This window comes from Entelurus aequoreus, linkage group LG19 (assembly GCF_033978785.1).
Source record: "Entelurus aequoreus isolate RoL-2023_Sb linkage group LG19, RoL_Eaeq_v1.1, whole genome shotgun sequence".
NCBI lineage: Eukaryota > Metazoa > Chordata > Actinopteri > Syngnathiformes > Syngnathidae > Entelurus > Entelurus aequoreus.
The window spans coordinates 3,150,523-3,169,844 of NC_084749.1; the positions used below are offsets into that span (position 1 = coordinate 3,150,523).

The window sequence follows — 19,322 nt, forward strand, 5'->3', positions numbered from 1 at the left end:
AAATCACAGTGATTGATAATATGTCATATCATGGTTGATAACATTATGGTTCAGTTGATGAATTCATGTCTATTTACATTATGATGATTCAAGATAGATGCATTGTTTTATTATGTTCATGTTTTGATGATTCAAGATAGATACATTGTTTTATATTCATGTTTACTTTTAGGTTATTACCTTTGATTGATTGATTGATTGAGACTTTTATTAGTAGGTTGCACAGTGAAGTACATATACCGTACAATTGACCACTAAATGGTAACACCCCAAAAGGTTTTTAACTTGTTTAAGTCGGGGTCCACTTAAATTGATTCATGATACAGATATATACTATCATATATACAATCATCATAATACAGTCATCACACAAGATAATCACATTGAATTATTTACATTATTTACAATCAGGGGTGTGGAGGGAGGGGTGGAGGGAGGGGTGGGGGGGGATATGGACATCAAGTAGTGGACATAGAGAGAGAGAGAGATCAGAAGGCATAAGAAAAAGAAAAAGTATCTGCATTTGATTGTTTACATTTGGTTATTAGCAATCCGGGGAGGGTGTTAGGGTGCTAATGCTGCTAATGCTGCTGCTGCTAATGCTGCTAATGCTGCTAATGCTGCTGCTGCTAATGCTGCTAATGCTGCTGCTGCTAATGCTGCTAATGCTGCTGCTGCCAATGCTGCTAATGCTGCTGCTGCTAATGCTGCTGCTGCTGCTGCTAATGCTGCTAATGCTGCTGCTGCTAATGCTGCTAATGCTGCTGCTGCTAATGCTGCTAATGCTGCTGCTGCTAATGCTGCTAATGCTGCTGCTGCCAATGCTGCTAATGCTTCTGCTGCTACTAAATAAAACAAGCAAAGAATGCAAAGCGAGTAATTACTTTCATGCTGAGTGACAACCCCTATTCAGAGGGCCAATACGGAAAAAACTGAACAATGAGAGATGTAGTCTTAGTGTTGATATATGAGAGATGTAGTCTTAGTGTTGGTATATGAGAGATGTAGTCTTAGTGTTGGTATATGAGAGATGTAGTCTTAGTGTTGGTATATGAGAAATATAGTCTCAGTTTTGATATGAGAGATGTAGTCTTAGTGTTGGTATATGAGAAATATAGTCTTAGTGTTGATATATGAGAGATGTAGTCTTAGTGTTGGTATATGAGAAATATAATCTCAGTTTTGATATGAGAGATGTAGTCTTAGTGTTGGTATATGAGAAATATAGTCTTAGTGTTGGTATATGAGAAATATAATCTCAGTTTTGATATGAGAGATGTAGTCTTAGTGTTGATAAATGAGAGATGTAGTCTTAGTGTTGGTATATGAGAGATGTAGTCTTAGTGTTGGTATATGAGAGATGTAGTCTTAGTGTTGGTATATGAGAGATGTAGTCTTAGTGTTGGTATATGAGAGATGTAGTCTTAGTGTTGGTATATGAGAAATATAGTGTCAGTTTTGATATGAGAGATGTAGTCTTAGTGTTGATATATGAGAGATGTAGTCTTAGTGTTGGTATATGAGAAATATAGTGTCAGTTTTGATATGAGAGATGTAGTCTTAGTGTTGATATATGAGAGATGTAGTCTTAGTGTTGGTATATGAGAGATGTAGTCTTAGTGTTGGTATATGAGAAATGTAGTCTTAGTGTTGGTATATGAGAGATGTAGTCTTAGTGTTGGTATATGAGAGATGTAGTCTTAGTGTTGATATATGAGAGATGTAGTCTTAGTGTTGATATATGAGAGATGTAGTCTTAGTGTTGGTATATGAGAGATGTAGTCTTAGTGTTGATATATGAGAGCTGTAGTCTTAGTGTTGATATATGAGAGATGTAGTCTTAGTGTTGGTATATGAGAGATGTACTCTTAGTGTTGATATATGAGAGATGTAGTCTTAGTGTTGGTATATGAGAGATGTAGTCTTAGTGTTGGTATATGAGAGATGTAGTCTTAGTGTTGATATATGAGAGATGTAGTCTTAGTGTTGATATATGAGAGATGTAGTCTTAGTGTTGGTATATGAGAGATGTAGTCTTAGTGTTGGTATATGAGAGATGTAGTCTTAGTGTTGGTATATGAGAGATGTAGTCTTAGTGTTGGTATATGAGAGATGTAGTCTTAGTGTTGGTATATGAGGGATGTAGTCTTAGTGTTGGTATATGAGAGATGTAGTCTTAGTGTTGATATATGAGAGATGTAGTCTTAGTGTTGATATATGAGAGATGTAGTCTTAGTGTTGGTATATGAGAGATGTAGTCTTAGTGTTGATATATGAGAGATGTAGTCTTAGTGTTGATATATGAGAGATGTAGTCTTAGTGTTGGTATATGAGAAATATAGTGTCAGTTTTGATATGAGAGATGTAGTCTTAGTGTTGATATATGAGAGATGTAGTCTTAGTGTTGGTATATGAGAAATATAGTCTTAGTGTTGATATATGAGAGATGTAGTCTTAGTGTTGATATATGAGAGCTGTAGTCTTAGTGTTGATATATGAGATGTAGTCTTAGTGTTGGTATATGAGAGATGTAGTCTTATTGTTGATATATGAGAGATGTAGTCTTAGTGTTGGTATATGAGAGATGTAGTCTTAGTGTTGGTATATGAGAGATGTAGTCTTAGTGTTGATATATGAGAGATGTAGTCTTAGTGTTGATATATGAGAGATGTATTCTTAGTGTTGGTATATGAGAGACATAGTCTTAGGGTTGGTATATGACAATGTAGTCTTAGTGTTGATATATGAGAGATGTAGTCTTAGTGTTGGTATATGAGAGATGTAGTCTTAGTGTTGGTATATGAGAAATATAGTCTCAGTTTTGATATGAGAGATGTAGTCTTAGTGTTGGTATATGAGAGATGTAGTCTCAGTGTTGGTATATGAGAGATGTAGTCTTAGTGTTGATATATGAGAGATGTAGTCTTAGTGTTGGTATATGAGAGATGTAGTCTTAGTGTTGGTATATGAGAGATGTAGTCTTAGTGTTGGTATATGAGAGATGTAGTCTTAGTGTTGGTATATGAGAGATGTAGTCTTAGTGTTGGTATATGAGAGATGTAGTCTTAGTGTTGATATATGAGCGATGTAGTCTTAGTGTTGGTATATGAGAGATGTAGTCTTAGTGTTGGTATATGAGAGATGTAGTCTTAGTGTTGATATATGAGAGATGTAGTCTTAGTGTTGGTATATGAGAGATGTAGTCTTAGTGTTGGTATATGAGAGATGTAGTCTTAGTGTTGATAAATGAGAGATGTAGTCTTAGTGTTGGTATATGAGAGATGTAGTCTTAGTGTTGGTATATGAGAGATGTAGTCTTAGTGTTGGTATATGAGAGATTTAGTCTTAGTGTTGGTATATGAGAAATATAGTGTCAGTTTTGATATGAGAGATGTAGTCTTAGTGTTGATATATGAGAGATGTAGTCTTAGTGTTGGTATATGAGAAATATAGTCTTAGTGTTGATATATGAGAGATGTAGTTTTAGTGTTGATATATGAGAGCTGTAGTCTTAGTGTTGATATATGAGAGATGTAGTCTTAGTGTTGGTATATGAGAGATGTAGTCTTAGTGTTGATATATGAGAGATGTAGTCTTAGTGTTGGTATATGAGAGATGTAGTCTTAGTGTTGGTATATGAGAGATGTAGTCTTAGTGTTGGTATATGAGAAATATAGTCTCAGTTTTGATATGAGAGATGTAGTCTTAGTGTTGGTATATGAGAGATGTAGTCTTAGTGTTGGTATATGAGAGATGTAGTCTTAGTGTTGGTATATGAGAGATGTAGTCTTAGTGTTGGTATATGAGAGATGTAGTCTTAGTGTTGATATATGAGAGATGTAGTCTTAGTGTTGGTATATGAGAGATGTAGTCTTAGTGTTGGTATATGAGAGATGTAGTCTTAGTGTTGGTATATGAGAGATGTAGTCTTAGTGTTGGTATATGAGAGATGTAGTCTTAGTGTTGATATATGAGAGATGTAGTCTTAGTGTTGATATATGAGAGATGTAGTCTTAGTGTTGGTATATGAGAAATATAGTGTCAGTTTTGATATGAGAGATGTAGTCTTAGTGTTGATATATGAGAGATGTAGTCTTAGTGTTGGTATATGAGAGATGTAGTCTTAGTGTTGATATATGAGAGCTGTAGTCTTAGTGTTGATATATGAGAGATGTAGTCTTAGTGTTGGTATATGAGAGATGTAGTCTTAGTGTTGATATATGAGAGATGTAGTCTTAGTGTTGGTATATGAGAGATGTAGTCTTAGTGTTGGTATATGAGAGATGTAGTCTTAGTGTTGGTATATGAGAAATATAGTCTCAGTTTTGATATGAGAGATGTAGTCTTAGTGTTGGTATATGAGAGATGTAGTCTTAGTGTTGGTATATGAGAGATGTAGTCTTAGTGTTGGTATATGAGAGATGTAGTCTTAGTGTTGGTATATGAGAGATGTAGTCTTAGTGTTGATATATGAGAGATGTAGTCTTAGTGTTGGTATATGAGAGATGTAGTCTTAGTGTTGGTATATGAGAGATGTAGTCTTAGTGTTGGTATATGAGAGATGTAGTCTTAGTGTTGGTATATGAGAGATGTAGTCTTAGTGTTGGTATATGAGAGATGTAGTCTTAGTGTTGGTATATGAATGATGTAGTCTTAGTGTTGATATATGAGAGATGTAGTCTTAGTGTTGATATATGAGAGATGTAGTCTTAGTGTTGATATATGAGAGATGTAGTCTTAGTGTTGGTATATGAGAAATATAGTGTCAGTTTTGATATGAGAGATGTAGTCTTAGTGTTGGTATATGAGAGATGTAGTCTTAGTGTTGGTATATGAGGGATGTAGTCTTAGTGTTGGTATATGAGGGATGTAGTCTTAGTGTTGGTATATGAGAGATGTAGTCTTAGTGTTGGTATATGAGAGATGTAGTCTTAGTGTTGGTATATGAGAGATGTAGTCTTAGTGTTGATATATGAGAGATGTAGTCTTAGTGTTGGTATATGAGAGATGTAGTCTTAGTGTTGGTATATGAGAGATGTAGTCTTAGTGTTGGTATATGAGAGATGTAGTCTTAGTGTTGGTATATGAGAGATGTAGTCTTAGTGTTGGTATATGCGAGATGTAGTCTTAGTGTTGGTATATGCGAGATGTAGTCTTAGTGTTGGTATATGAGAGATGTAGTCTTAGTGTTGGTATATGAGAGATGTAGTCTTAGTGTTGGTATATGAGAGATGTAGTCTTAGTGTTGGTATATGAGAGATGTAGTCTTAGTGTTGGTATATGAGAGATGTAGTTTTAGTGTTGGTATATGACAGATGTAGTCTTAGTGTTGATATATGAGAGATGTAGTCTTAGTGTTGATATATGAGCGATGTAGTCTTAGTGTTGATATATGAGAGATGTAGTCTTAGTGTTGGTATATGAGAAATATAGTGTCAGTTTTGATATATGAGAGATGTAGTCTTAGTGTTGATATATGAGAAATGTAGTCTTAGTGTTGGTATATGAGAGATGTAGTCTTAGTGTTGGTATATGAGAGATGTAGTCTTAGTGTTGGTATATGAGAGATGTAGTCTTAATGTTGATATATGAGCGATGTAGTCTTAGTGTTGATATATGAGAGATGTAGTCTTAGTGTTGGTATATGAGAAATATAGTGTCAGTTTTGATATGAGAGATGTAGTCTTAGTGTTGATATATGAGAGATGTAGTCTTAGTGTTGGTATATGAGAAATATAGTCTTAGTGTTGATATATGAGAGATGTAGTCTTAGTGTTGATATATGAGAGCTGTAGTCTTAGTGTTGATATATGAGAGATGTAGTCTTAGTGTTGGTATATGAGAGATGTAGTCTTAGTGTTGATATATGAGAGATGTAGTCTTAGTGTTGGTATATGAGAGATGTAGTCTTAGTGTTGGTATATGAGAGATGTAGTCTTAGTGTTGATATATGAGAGATGTAGTCTCAGTTTTGATATGAGATGTAGTCTTAGTGTTGATATATGAGAGATGTAGTCTTAGTGTTGGTATATGAGAGATGTAGTCTTAGTGTTGGTATATGAGAAATGTAGTGTCAGTTTTGATATGAGAGATGTAGTCTTAGTGTTGATATATGAGAGATGTAGTCTTAGTGTTGGTATATGAGAAATATAGTCTTAGTGTTGATATATGAGAGATGTAGTTTTAGTGTTGATATATGAGAGCTGTAGTCTTAGTGTTGATATATGAGAGATGTAGTCTTAGTGTTGATATATGAGAGATGTAGTCTTAGTGTTGGTATATGAGAGATGTAGTCTTAGTGTTGGTATATGAGAGATGTAGTCTTAGTGTTGATATATGAGAGATGTAGTCTCAGTTTTGATATGAGATGTAGTCTTAGTGTTGATATATGAGAGATGTAGTCTTAGTGTTGGTATATGAGAGATGTAGTCTTAGTGTTGGTATATGAGAAATGTAGTCTTAGTGTTGGTATATGAGAGATGTAGTCTTAGTGTTGGTATATGAGAGATGTAGTCTTAGTGTTGATATATGAGAGATGTAGTCTTAGTGTTGATATATGAGAGATGTAGTCTTAGTGTTGGTATATGAGAGATGTAGTCTTAGTGTTGATATATGAGAGCTGTAGTCTTAGTGTTGATATATGAGAGATGTAGTCTTAGTGTTGGTATATGAGAGATGTACTCTTAGTGTTGATATATGAGAGATGTAGTCTTAGTGTTGGTATATGAGAGATGTAGTCTTAGTGTTGGTATATGAGAGATGTAGTCTTAGTGTTGATATATGAGAGATGTAGTCTTAGTGTTGATATATGAGAGATGTAGTCTTAGTGTTGGTATATGAGAGATGTAGTCTTAGTGTTGGTATATGAGAGATGTAGTCTTAGTGTTGGTATATGAGAGATGTAGTCTTAGTGTTGGTATATGAGAGATGTAGTCTTAGTGTTGGTATATGAGGGATGTAGTCTTAGTGTTGGTATATGAGAGATGTAGTCTTAGTGTTGATATATGAGAGATGTAGTCTTAGTGTTGATATATGAGAGATGTAGTCTTAGTGTTGGTATATGAGAGATGTAGTCTTAGTGTTGATATATGAGAGATGTAGTCTTAGTGTTGATATATGAGAGATGTAGTCTTAGTGTTGGTATATGAGAAATATAGTGTCAGTTTTGATATGAGAGATGTAGTCTTAGTGTTGATATATGAGAGATGTAGTCTTAGTGTTGGTATATGAGAAATATAGTCTTAGTGTTGATATATGAGAGATGTAGTCTTAGTGTTGATATATGAGAGCTGTAGTCTTAGTGTTGATATATGAGATGTAGTCTTAGTGTTGGTATATGAGAGATGTAGTCTTATTGTTGATATATGAGAGATGTAGTCTTAGTGTTGGTATATGAGAGATGTAGTCTTAGTGTTGGTATATGAGAGATGTAGTCTTAGTGTTGATATATGAGAGATGTAGTCTTAGTGTTGATATATGAGAGATGTATTCTTAGTGTTGGTATATGAGAGACATAGTCTTAGGGTTGGTATATGACAATGTAGTCTTAGTGTTGATATATGAGAGATGTAGTCTTAGTGTTGGTATATGAGAGATGTAGTCTTAGTGTTGGTATATGAGAAATATAGTCTCAGTTTTGATATGAGAGATGTAGTATTAGTGTTGGTATATGAGAGATGTAGTCTCAGTGTTGGTATATGAGAGATGTAGTCTTAGTGTTGATATATGAGAGATGTAGTCTTAGTGTTGGTATATGAGAGATGTAGTCTTAGTGTTGGTATATGAGAGATGTAGTCTTAGTGTTGGTATATGAGAGATGTAGTCTTAGTGTTGGTATATGAGAGATGTAGTCTTAGTGTTGGTATATGAGAGATGTAGTCTTAGTGTTGATATATGAGCGATGTAGTCTTAGTGTTGGTATATGAGAGATGTAGTCTTAGTGTTGGTATATGAGAGATGTAGTCTTAGTGTTGATATATGAGAGATGTAGTCTTAGTGTTGGTATATGAGAGATGTAGTCTTAGTGTTGGTATATGAGAGATGTAGTCTTAGTGTTGATAAATGAGAGATGTAGTCTTAGTGTTGGTATATGAGAGATGTAGTCTTAGTGTTGGTATATGAGAGATGTAGTCTTAGTGTTGGTATATGAGAGATGTAGTCTTAGTGTTGGTATATGAGAGATGTAGTCTTAGTGTTGGTATATGAGAAATATAGTGTCAGTTTTGATATGAGAGATGTAGTCTTAGTGTTGATATATGAGAGATGTAGTCTTAGTGTTGGTATATGAGAAATATAGTCTTAGTGTTGATATATGAGAGATGTAGTTTTAGTGTTGATATATGAGAGCTGTAGTCTTAGTGTTGATATATGAGAGATGTAGTCTTAGTGTTGGTATATGAGAGATGTAGTCTTAGTGTTGATATATGAGAGATGTAGTCTTAGTGTTGGTATATGAGAGATGTAGTCTTAGTGTTGGTATATGAGAGATGTAGTCTTAGTGTTGGTATATGAGAAATATAGTCTCAGTTTTGATATGAGAGATGTAGTCTTAGTGTTGGTATATGAGAGATGTAGTCTTAGTGTTGGTATATGAGAGATGTAGTCTTAGTTTTGGTATATGAGAGATGTAGTCTTAGTGTTGGTATATGAGAGATGTAGTCTTAGTGTTGATATATGAGAGATGTAGTCTTAGTGTTGGTATATGAGAGATGTAGTCTTAGTGTTGGTATATGAGAGATGTAGTCTTAGTGTTGGTATATGAGAGATGTAGTCTTAGTGTTGGTATATGAGAGATGTAGTCTTAGTGTTGATATATGAGAGATGTAGTCTTAGTGTTGGTATATGAGAGATGTAGTCTTAGTGTTGGTATATGAGAGATGTAGTCTTAGTGTTGATATATGAGAGATGTAGTCTTAGTGTTGGTATATGAGAGATGTAGTCTTAGTGTTGGTATATGAGGGATGTAGTCTTAGTGTTGGTATATGAGAGATGTAGTCTTAGTGTTGGTATATGAGAGATGTAGTCTTAGTGTTGATATATGAGAGATGTAGTCTTAGTGTTGGTATATGAGAGATGTAGTCTTAGTGTTGGTATATGAGAGATGTAGTCTTAGTGTTGGTATATGAGAGATGTAGTCTTAGTGTTGGTATATGAGAGATGTAGTCTTAGTGTTGGTATATGAGAGATGTAGTCTTAGTGTTGGTATATGAGAGATGTAGTCTTAGTGTTGGTATATGAGAGATGTAGTCTTAGTGTTGGTATATGAGGGATGTAGTCTTAGTGTTGATATATGAGAGATGTAGTCTTAGTGTTGATATATGAGCGATGTAGTCTTAGTGTTGATATATGAGAGATGTAGTCTTAGTGTTGGTATATGAGAAATATAGTGTCAGTTTTGATATGAGAGATGTAGTCTTAGTGTTGATATATGAGAGATGTAGTCTTAGTGTTGATATATGAGAGATGTAGTCTTAGTGTTGATATATGAGAGATGTAGTCTTAGTGTTGGTATATGAGAGATGTAGTCTTAGTGTTGGTATATGAGAGATGTAGTCTTAGTGTTGGTATATGAGAAATATAATCTCAGTTTTGATATGAGAGATGTAGTCTTAGTGTTGGTATATGAGAAATATAGTCTTAGTGTTGATATATGAGAGATGTAGTCTTAGTGTTGATATATGAGAGCTGTAGTCTTAGTGTTGATATATGAGAGATGTAGTCTTAGTGTTGGTATATGAGAGATGTAGTCTTAGTGTTGATATATGAGAGATGTAGTCTTAGTGTTGGTATATGAGAGATGTAGTCTTAGTGTTGGTATATGAGAGATGTAGTCTTAGTGTTGATATATGAGAGATGTAGTCTCAGTTTTGATATGAGATGTAGTCTTAGTGTTGATATATGAGAGATGTAGTCTTAGTGTTGGTATATGAGAGATGTAGTCTTAGTGTTGGTATATGAGAAATGTAGTCTTAGTGTTGGTATATGAGAGATGTAGTCTTAGTGTTGGTATATGAGAGATGTAGTCTTAGTGTTGATATATGAGAGATGTAGTCTTAGTGTTGATATATGAGAGATGTAGTCTTAGTGTTGGTATATGAGAGATGTAGTCTTAGTGTTGATATATGAGAGCTGTAGTCTTAGTGTTGATATATGAGAGATGTAGTCTTAGTGTTGGTATATGAGAGATGTACTCTTAGTGTTGATATATGAGAGATGTAGTCTTAGTGTTGGTATATGAGAGATGTAGTCTTAGTGTTGGTATATGAGAGATGTAGTCTTAGTGTTGATATATGAGAGATGTAGTCTTAGTGTTGATAAATGAGAGATGTAGTCTTAGTGTTGGTATATGAGAGATGTAGTCTTAGTGTTGGTATATGAGAGATGTAGTCTTAGTGTTGGTATATGAGAGATGTAGTCTTAGTGTTGGTATATGAGAGATGTAGTCTTAGTGTTGGTATATGAGGGATGTAGTCTTAGTGTTGGTATATGAGAGATGTAGTCTTAGTGTTGATATATGAGAGATGTAGTCTTAGTGTTGATATATGAGAGATGTAGTCTTAGTGTTGGTATATGAGAGATGTAGTCTTAGTGTTGATATATGAGAGATGTAGTCTTAGTGTTGATATATGAGAGATGTAGTCTTAGTGTTGGTATATGAGAAATATAGTGTCAGTTTTGATATGAGAGATGTAGTCTTAGTGTTGATATATGAGAGATGTAGTCTTAGTGTTGGTATATGAGAAATATAGTCTTAGTGTTGATATATGAGAGATGTAGTCTTAGTGTTGATATATGAGAGCTGTAGTCTTAGTGTTGATATATGAGATGTAGTCTTAGTGTTGGTATATGAGAGATGTAGTCTTAGTGTTGATATATGAGAGATGTAGTCTTAGTGTTGGTATATGAGAGATGTAGTCTTAGTGTTGGTATATGAGAGATGTAGTCTTAGTGTTGATATATGAGAGATGTAGTCTTAGTGTTGATATATGAGAGATGTATTCTTAGTGTTGGTATATGAGAGACATAGTCTTAGGGTTGGTATATGACAATGTAGTCTTAGTGTTGATATATGAGAGATGTAGTCTTAGTGTTGGTATATGAGAGATGTAGTCTTAGTGTTGGTATATGAGAAATATAGTCTCAGTTTTGATATGAGAGATGTAGTCTTAGTGTTGGTATATGAGAGATGTAGTCTCAGTGTTGGTATATGAGAGATGTAGTCTTAGTGTTGATATATGAGAGATGTAGTCTTAGTGTTGGTATATGAGAGATGTAGTCTTAGTGTTGGTATATGAGAGATGTAGTCTTAGTGTTGGTATATGAGAGATGTAGTCTTAGTGTTGGTATATGAGAGATGTAGTCTTAGTGTTGGTATATGAGAGATGTAGTCTTAGTGTTGATATATGAGCGATGTAGTCTTAGTGTTGGTATATGAGAGATGTAGTCTTAGTGTTGGTATATGAGAGATGTAGTCTTAGTGTTGATATATGAGAGATGTAGTCTTAGTGTTGGTATATGAGAGATGTAGTCTTAGTGTTGGTATATGAGAGATGTAGTCTTAGTGTTGATAAATGAGAGATGTAGTCTTAGTGTTGGTATATGAGAGATGTAGTCTTAGTGTTGGTATATGAGAGATGTAGTCTTAGTGTTGGTATATGAGAGATGTAGTCTTAGTGTTGGTATATGAGAGATGTAGTCTTAGTGTTGGTATATGAGAAATATAGTGTCAGTTTTGATATGAGAGATGTAGTCTTAGTGTTGATATATGAGAGATGTAGTCTTAGTGTTGGTATATGAGAAATATAGTGTCAGTTTTGATATGAGAGATGTAGTCTTAGTGTTGATATATGAGAGATGTAGTCTTAGTGTTGGTATATGAGAGATGTAGTCTTAGTGTTGGTATATGAGAAATGTAGTCTTAGTGTTGGTATATGAGAGATGTAGTCTTAGTGTTGGTATATGAGAGATGTAGTCTTAGTGTTGATATATGAGAGATGTAGTCTTAGTGTTGATATATGAGAGATGTAGTCTTAGTGTTGGTATATGAGAGATGTAGTCTTAGTGTTGATATATGAGAGCTGTAGTCTTAGTGTTGATATATGAGAGATGTAGTCTTAGTGTTGGTATATGAGAGATGTACTCTTAGTGTTGATATATGAGAGATGTAGTCTTAGTGTTGGTATATGAGAGATGTAGTCTTAGTGTTGGTATATGAGAGATGTAGTCTTAGTGTTGATATATGAGAGATGTAGTCTTAGTGTTGATATATGAGAGATGTAGTCTTAGTGTTGGTATATGAGAGATGTAGTCTTAGTGTTGGTATATGAGAGATGTAGTCTTAGTGTTGGTATATGAGAGATGTAGTCTTAGTGTTGGTATATGAGAGATGTAGTCTTAGTGTTGGTATATGAGGGATGTAGTCTTAGTGTTGGTATATGAGAGATGTAGTCTTAGTGTTGATATATGAGAGATGTAGTCTTAGTGTTGATATATGAGAGATGTAGTCTAAGTGTTGGTATATGAGAGATGTAGTCTTAGTGTTGATATATGAGAGATGTAGTCTTAGTGTTGATATATGAGAGATGTAGTCTTAGTGTTGGTATATGAGAAATATAGTGTCAGTTTTGATATGAGAGATGTAGTCTTAGTGTTGATATATGAGAGATGTAGTCTTAGTGTTGGTATATGAGAAATATAGTCTTAGTGTTGATATATGAGAGATGTAGTCTTAGTGTTGATATATGAGAGCTGTAGTCTTAGTGTTGATATATGAGATGTAGTCTTAGTGTTGGTATATGAGAGATGTAGTCTTATTGTTGATATATGAGAGATGTAGTCTTAGTGTTGGTATATGAGAGATGTAGTCTTAGTGTTGGTATATGAGAGATGTAGTCTTAGTGTTGATATATGAGAGATGTAGTCTTAGTGTTGATATATGAGAGATGTATTCTTAGTGTTGGTATATGAGAGACATAGTCTTAGGGTTGGTATATGACAATGTAGTCTTAGTGTTGATATATGAGAGATGTAGTCTTAGTGTTGGTATATGAGAGATGTAGTCTTAGTTTTGGTATATGAGAAATATAGTCTCAGTTTTGATATGAGAGATGTAGTCTTAGTGTTGGTATATGAGAGATGTAGTCTCAGTGTTGGTATATGAGAGATGTAGTCTTAGTGTTGATATATGAGAGATGTAGTCTTAGTGTTGGTATATGAGAGATGTAGTCTTAGTGTTGGTATATGAGAGATGTAGTCTTAGTGTTGGTATATGAGAGATGTAGTCTTAGTGTTGGTATATGAGAGATGTAGTCTTAGTGTTGGTATATGAGAGATGTAGTCTTAGTGTTGATATATGAGCGATGTAGTCTTAGTGTTGGTATATGAGAGATGTAGTCTTAGTGTTGGTATATGAGAGATGTAGTCTTAGTGTTGATATATGAGAGATGTAGTCTTAGTGTTGGTATATGAGAGATGTAGTCTTAGTGTTGGTATATGAGAGATGTAGTCTTAGTGTTGGTATATGAGAGATGTAGTCTTAGTGTTGGTATATGAGAGATGTAGTCTTAGTGTTGGTATATGAGAAATATAGTGTCAGTTTTGATATGAGAGATGTAGTCTTAGTGTTGATATATGAGAGATGTAGTCTTAGTGTTGGTATATGAGAAATATAGTCTTAGTGTTGATATATGAGAGATGTAGTTTTAGTGTTGATATATGAGAGCTGTAGTCTTAGTGTTGATATATGAGAGATGTAGTCTTAGTGTTGGTATATGAGAAATGTAGTCTTAGTGTTGATATATGAGAGATGTAGTCTTAGTGTTGGTATATGAGAGATGTAGTCTTAGTGTTGGTATATGAGAGATGTAGTCTTAGTGTTGGTATATGAGAAATATAGTCTCAGTTTTGATATGAGAGATGTAGTCTTAGTGTTGGTATATGAGAGATGTAGTCTTAGTGTTGGTATATGAGAGATGTAGTCTTAGTGTTGGTATATGAGAGATGTAGTCTTAGTGTTGGTATATGAGAGATGTAGTCTTAGTGTTGATATATGAGAGATGTAGTCTTAGTGTTGGTATATGAGAGATGTAGTCTTAGTGTTGGTATATGAGAGATGTAGTCTTAGTGTTGGTATATGAGAGATGTAGTCTTAGTGTTGGTATATGAGAGATGTAGTCTTAGTGTTGATATATGAGAGATGTAGTCTTAGTGTTGGTATATGAGAGATGTAGTCTTAGTGTTGGTATATGAGAGATGTAGTCTTAGTGTTGATATATGAGAGATGTAGTCTTAGTGTTGGTATATGAGAGATGTAGTCTTAGTGTTGGTATATGAGGGATGTAGTCTTAGTGTTGGTATATGAGAGATGTAGTCTTAGTGTTGGTATATGAGAGATGTAGTCTTAGTGTTGATATATGAGAGATGTAGTCTTAGTGTTGGTATATGAGAGATGTAGTCTTAGTGTTGATATATGAGAGATGTAGTCTTAGTGTTGATATATGAGAGATGTAGTCTTAGTGTTGGTATATGAGAGATGTAGTCTTAGTGTTGGTATATGAGAGATGTAGTCTTAGTGTTGGTATATGAGAGATGTAGTCTTAGTGTTGGTATATGAGAGATGTAGTCTTAGTGTTGGTATATGAGAGATGTAGTCTTAGTGTTGGTATATGAGAGATGTAGTCTTAGTGTTGGTATATGAGAGATGTAGTCTTAGTGTTGGTATATGAGAGATGTAGTCTTAGTGTTGGTATATGAGAGATGTAGTCTTAGTGTTGGTATATGAGGGATGTAGTCTTAGTGTTGATATATGAGAGATGTAGTCTTAGTGTTGATATATGAGCGATGTAGTCTTAGTGTTGATATATGAGAGATGTAGTCTTAGTGTTGGTATATGAGAAATATAGTGTCAGTTTTGATATGAGAGATGTAGTCTTAGTGTTGATATATGAGAGATGTAGTCTTAGTGTTGATATATGAGAGATGTAGTCTTAGTGTTGATATATGAGAGATGTAGTCTTAGTGTTGGTATATGAGAGATGTAGTCTTAGTGTTGGTATATGAGAGATGTAGTCTTAGTGTTGGTATATGAGAAATATAATCTCAGTTTTGATATGAGAGATGTAGTCTTAGTGTTGGTATATGAGAAATATAGTCTTAGTGTTGATATATGAGAGATGTAGTCTTAGTGTTGATATATGAGAGCTGTAGTCTTAGTGTTGATATATGAGAGATGTAGTCTTAGTGTTGGTATATGAGAGATGTAGTCTTAGTGTTGATATATGAGAGATGTAGTCTTAGTGTTGGTATATGAGAGATGTAGTCTTAGTGTTGGTATATGAGAGATGTAGTCTTAGTGTTGATATATGAGAGATGTAGTCTCAGTTTTGATATGAGATGTAGTCTTAGTGTTGATATATGAGAGATGTAGTCTTAGTGTTGGTATATGAGAGATGTAGTCTTAGTGTTGGTATATGAGAAATGTAGTCTTAGTGTTGGTATATGAGAGATGTAGTCTTAGTGTTGGTATATGAGAGATGTAGTCTTAGTGTTGATATATGAGAGATGTAGTCTTAGTGTTGATATATGAGAGATGTAGTCTTAGTGTTGGTATATGAGAGATGTAGTCTTAGTGTTGATATATGAGAGCTGTAGTCTTAGTGTTGATATATGAGAGATGTAGTCTTAGTGTTGGTATATGAGAGATGTACTCTTAGTGTTGATATATGAGAGATGTAGTCTTAGTGTTGGTATATGAGAGATGTAGTCTTAGTGTTGGTATATGAGAGATGTAGTCTTAGTGTTGATATATGAGAGATGTAGTCTTAGTGTTGATATATGAGAGATGTAGTCTTAGTGTTGGTATATGAGAGATGTAGTCTTAGTGTTGGTATATGAGAGATGTAGTCTTAGTGTTGGTATATGAGAGATGTAGTCTTAGTGTTGGTATATGAGAGATGTAGTCTTAGTGTTGGTATATGAGGGATGTAGTCTTAGTGTTGGTATATGAGAGATGTAGTCTTAGTGTTGATATATGAGAGATGTAGTCTTAGTGTTGATATATGAGAGATGTAGTCTTAGTGTTGGTATATGAGAGATGTAGTCTTAGTGTTGATATATGAGAGATGTAGTCTTAGTGTTGATATATGAGAGATGTAGTCTTAGTGTTGGTATATGAGAAATATAGTGTCAGTTTTGATATGAGAGATGTAGTCTTAGTGTTGATATATGAGAGATGTAGTCTTAGTGTTGGTATATGAGAAATATAGTCTTAGTGTTGATATATGAGAGATGTAGTCTTAGTGTTGATATATGAGAGCTGTAGTCTTAGTGTTGATATATGAGATGTAGTCTTAGTGTTGGTATATGAGAGATGTAGTCTTAGTGTTGATATATGAGAGATGTAGTCTTAGTGTTGGTATATGAGAGATGTAGTCTTAGTGTTGGTATATGAGAGATGTAGTCTTAGTGTTGATATATGAGAGATGTAGTCTTAGTGTTGATATATGAGAGATGTATTCTTAGTGTTGGTATATGAGAGACATAGTCTTAGGGTTGGTATATGACAATGTAGTCTTAGTGTTGATATATGAGAGATGTAGTCTTAGTGTTGGTATATGAGAGATGTAGTCTTAGTGTTGGTATATGAGAAATATAGTCTCAGTTTTGATATGAGAGATGTAGTCTTAGTGTTGGTATATGAGAGATGTAGTCTCAGTGTTGGTATATGAGAGATGTAGTCTTAGTGTTGATATATGAGAGATGTAGTCTTAGTGTTGGTATATGAGAGATGTAGTCTTAGTGTTGGTATATGAGAGATGTAGTCTTAGTGTTGGTATATGAGAGATGTAGTCTTAGTGTTGGTATATGAGAGATGTAGTCTTAGTGTTGGTATATGAGAGATGTAGTCTTAGTGTTGATATATGAGCGATGTAGTCTTAGTGTTGGTATATGAGAGATGTAGTCTTAGTGTTGGTATATGAGAGATGTAGTCTTAGTGTTGATATATGAGAGATGTAGTCTTAGTGTTGGTATATGAGAGATGTAGTCTTAGTGTTGGTATATGAGAGATGTAGTCTTAGTGTTGATAAATGAGAGATGTAGTCTTAGTGTTGGTATATGAGAGATGTAGTCTTAGTGTTGGTATATGAGAGATGTAGTCTTAGTGTTGGTATATGAGAGATGTAGTCTTAGTGTTGGTATATGAGAGATGTAGTCTTAGTGTTGGTATATGAGAAATATAGTGTCAGTTTTGATATGAGAGATGTAGTCTTAGTGTTGATATATGAGAGAAGTAGTCTTAGTGTTGGTATATGAGAAATATAGTCTTAGTGTTGATATATGAGAGATGTAGTTTTAGTGTTGATATATGAGAGCTGTAGTCTTAGTGTTGATATATGAGAGATGTAGTCTTAGTGTTGGTATATGAGAGATGTAGTCTTAGTGTTGATATATGAGAGATGTAGTCTTAGTGTTGGTATATGAGAGATGTAGTCTTAGTGTTGGTATATGAGAGATGTAGTCTTAGTGTTGGTATATGAGAAATATAGTCTCAGTTTTGATATGAGAGATGTAGTCTTAGTGTTGGTATATGAGAGATGTAGTCTTAGTGTTGGTATATGAGAGATGTAGTCTTAGTGTTGGTATATGAGAGATGTAGTCTTAGTGTTGGTATATGAGAGATGTAGTCTTAGTGTTGATATATGAGAGATGTAGTCTTAGTGTTGGTATATGAGAGATGTAGTCTTAGTGTTGGTATATGAGAGATGTAGTCTTAGTGTTGGTATATGAGAGATGTAGTCTTAGTGTTGGTATATGAGAGATGTAGTCTTAGTGTTGATATATGAGAGATGTAGTCTTAGTGTTGATATATGAGAGATGTAGTCTTAGTGTTGGTATATGAGAAATATAGTGTCAGTTTTGATATGAGAGATGTAGTCTTAGTGTTGATATATGAGAGATGTAGTCTTAGTGTTGGTATATGAGAGATGTAGTCTTAGTGTTGATATATGAGAGCTGTAGTCTTAGTGTTGATATATGAGAGATGTAGTCTTAGTGTTGGTATATGAGAGATGTAGTCTTAGTGTTGATATATGAGAGATGTAGTCTTAGTGTTGGTATATGAGAGATGTAGTCTTAGTGTTGGTATATGAGAGATGTAGTCTTAGTGTTGGTATATGAGAAATATAGTCTCAGTTTTGATATGAGAGATGTAGTCTTAGTGTTGGTATATGAGAGATGTAGTCTTAGTGTTGGTATATGAGAGATGTAGTCTTAGTGTTGGTATATGAGAGATGTAGTCTTAGTGTTGGTATATGAGAGATGTAGTCTTAGTGTTGATATATGAGAGATGTAGTCTTAGTGTTGGTATATGAGAGATGTAGTCTTAGTGTTGGTATATGAGAGATGTAGTCTTAGTGTTGGTATATGAGAGATGTAGTCTTAGTGTTGGTATATGAGAGATGTAGTCTTAGTGTTGGTATATGAGAGATGTAGTCTTAGTGTTGGTATATGAGAGATGTAGTCTTAGTGTTGATATATGAGAGATGTAGTCTTAGTGTTGATATATGAGAGATGTAGTCTTAGTGTTGATATATGAGAGATGTAGTCTTAGTGTTGGTATATGAGAAATATAGTGTCAGTTTTGATATGAGAGATGTAGTCTTAGTGTTGGTATATGAGAGATGTAGTCTTAGTGTTGGTATATGAGGGATGTAGTCTTAGTGTTGGTATATGAGGGATGTAGTCTTAGTGTTGGTATATGAGAGATGTAGTCTTAGTGTTGGTATATGAGAGATGTAGTCTTAGTGTTGGTATATGAGAGATGTAGTCTTAGTGTTGATATATGAGAGATGTAGTCTTAGTGTTGGTATATGAGAGATGTAGTCTTAGTGTTGGTATATGAGAGATGTAGTCTTAGTGTTGGTATATGAGAGATGTAGTCTTAGTGTTGGTATATGAGAGATGTAGTCTTAGTGTTGGTATATGCGAGATGTAGTCTTAGTGTTGGTATATGAGAGATGTAGTCTTAGTGTTGGTATATGAGAGATGTAGTCTTAGTGTTGGTATATGAGAGATGTAGTCTTAGTGTTGGTATATGAGAGATGTAGTCTTAGTGTTGGTATATGAGAGATGTAGTTTTAGTGTTGGTATATGAGAGATGTAGTCTTAGTGTTGATATATGAGAGATGTAGTCTTAGTGTTGATATATGAGCGATGTAGTCTTAGTGTTGATATATGAGAGATGTAGTCTTAGTGTTGGTATATGAGAAATATAGTGTCAGTTTTGATATATGAGAGATGTAGTCTTAGTGTTGATATATGAGAAA

The 19,322-nt window shown here is 34.2% G+C and overlaps 3 protein-coding genes across 5 annotated transcripts in view; 2 read left to right on the plus strand and 1 right to left on the minus strand.

Annotated features, from left to right (window-relative positions):
• Positions 1-19,322, minus strand: part of lpla (lipoprotein lipase a) — a 743,422-nt gene that overhangs the window by 207,865 nt on the left and 516,235 nt on the right. The window lies entirely within an intron of this gene.
• The window catches only part of f8 (coagulation factor VIII, procoagulant component), a 243,650-nt gene that overhangs the window by 73,787 nt on the left and 150,541 nt on the right, over positions 1-19,322 (plus strand). The gene's annotated exons all lie outside the window — the stretch shown is intronic.
• morc3b (MORC family CW-type zinc finger 3b) overlaps positions 1-19,322 on the plus strand; it is a 52,359-nt gene that overhangs the window by 12,339 nt on the left and 20,698 nt on the right. The window lies entirely within an intron of this gene.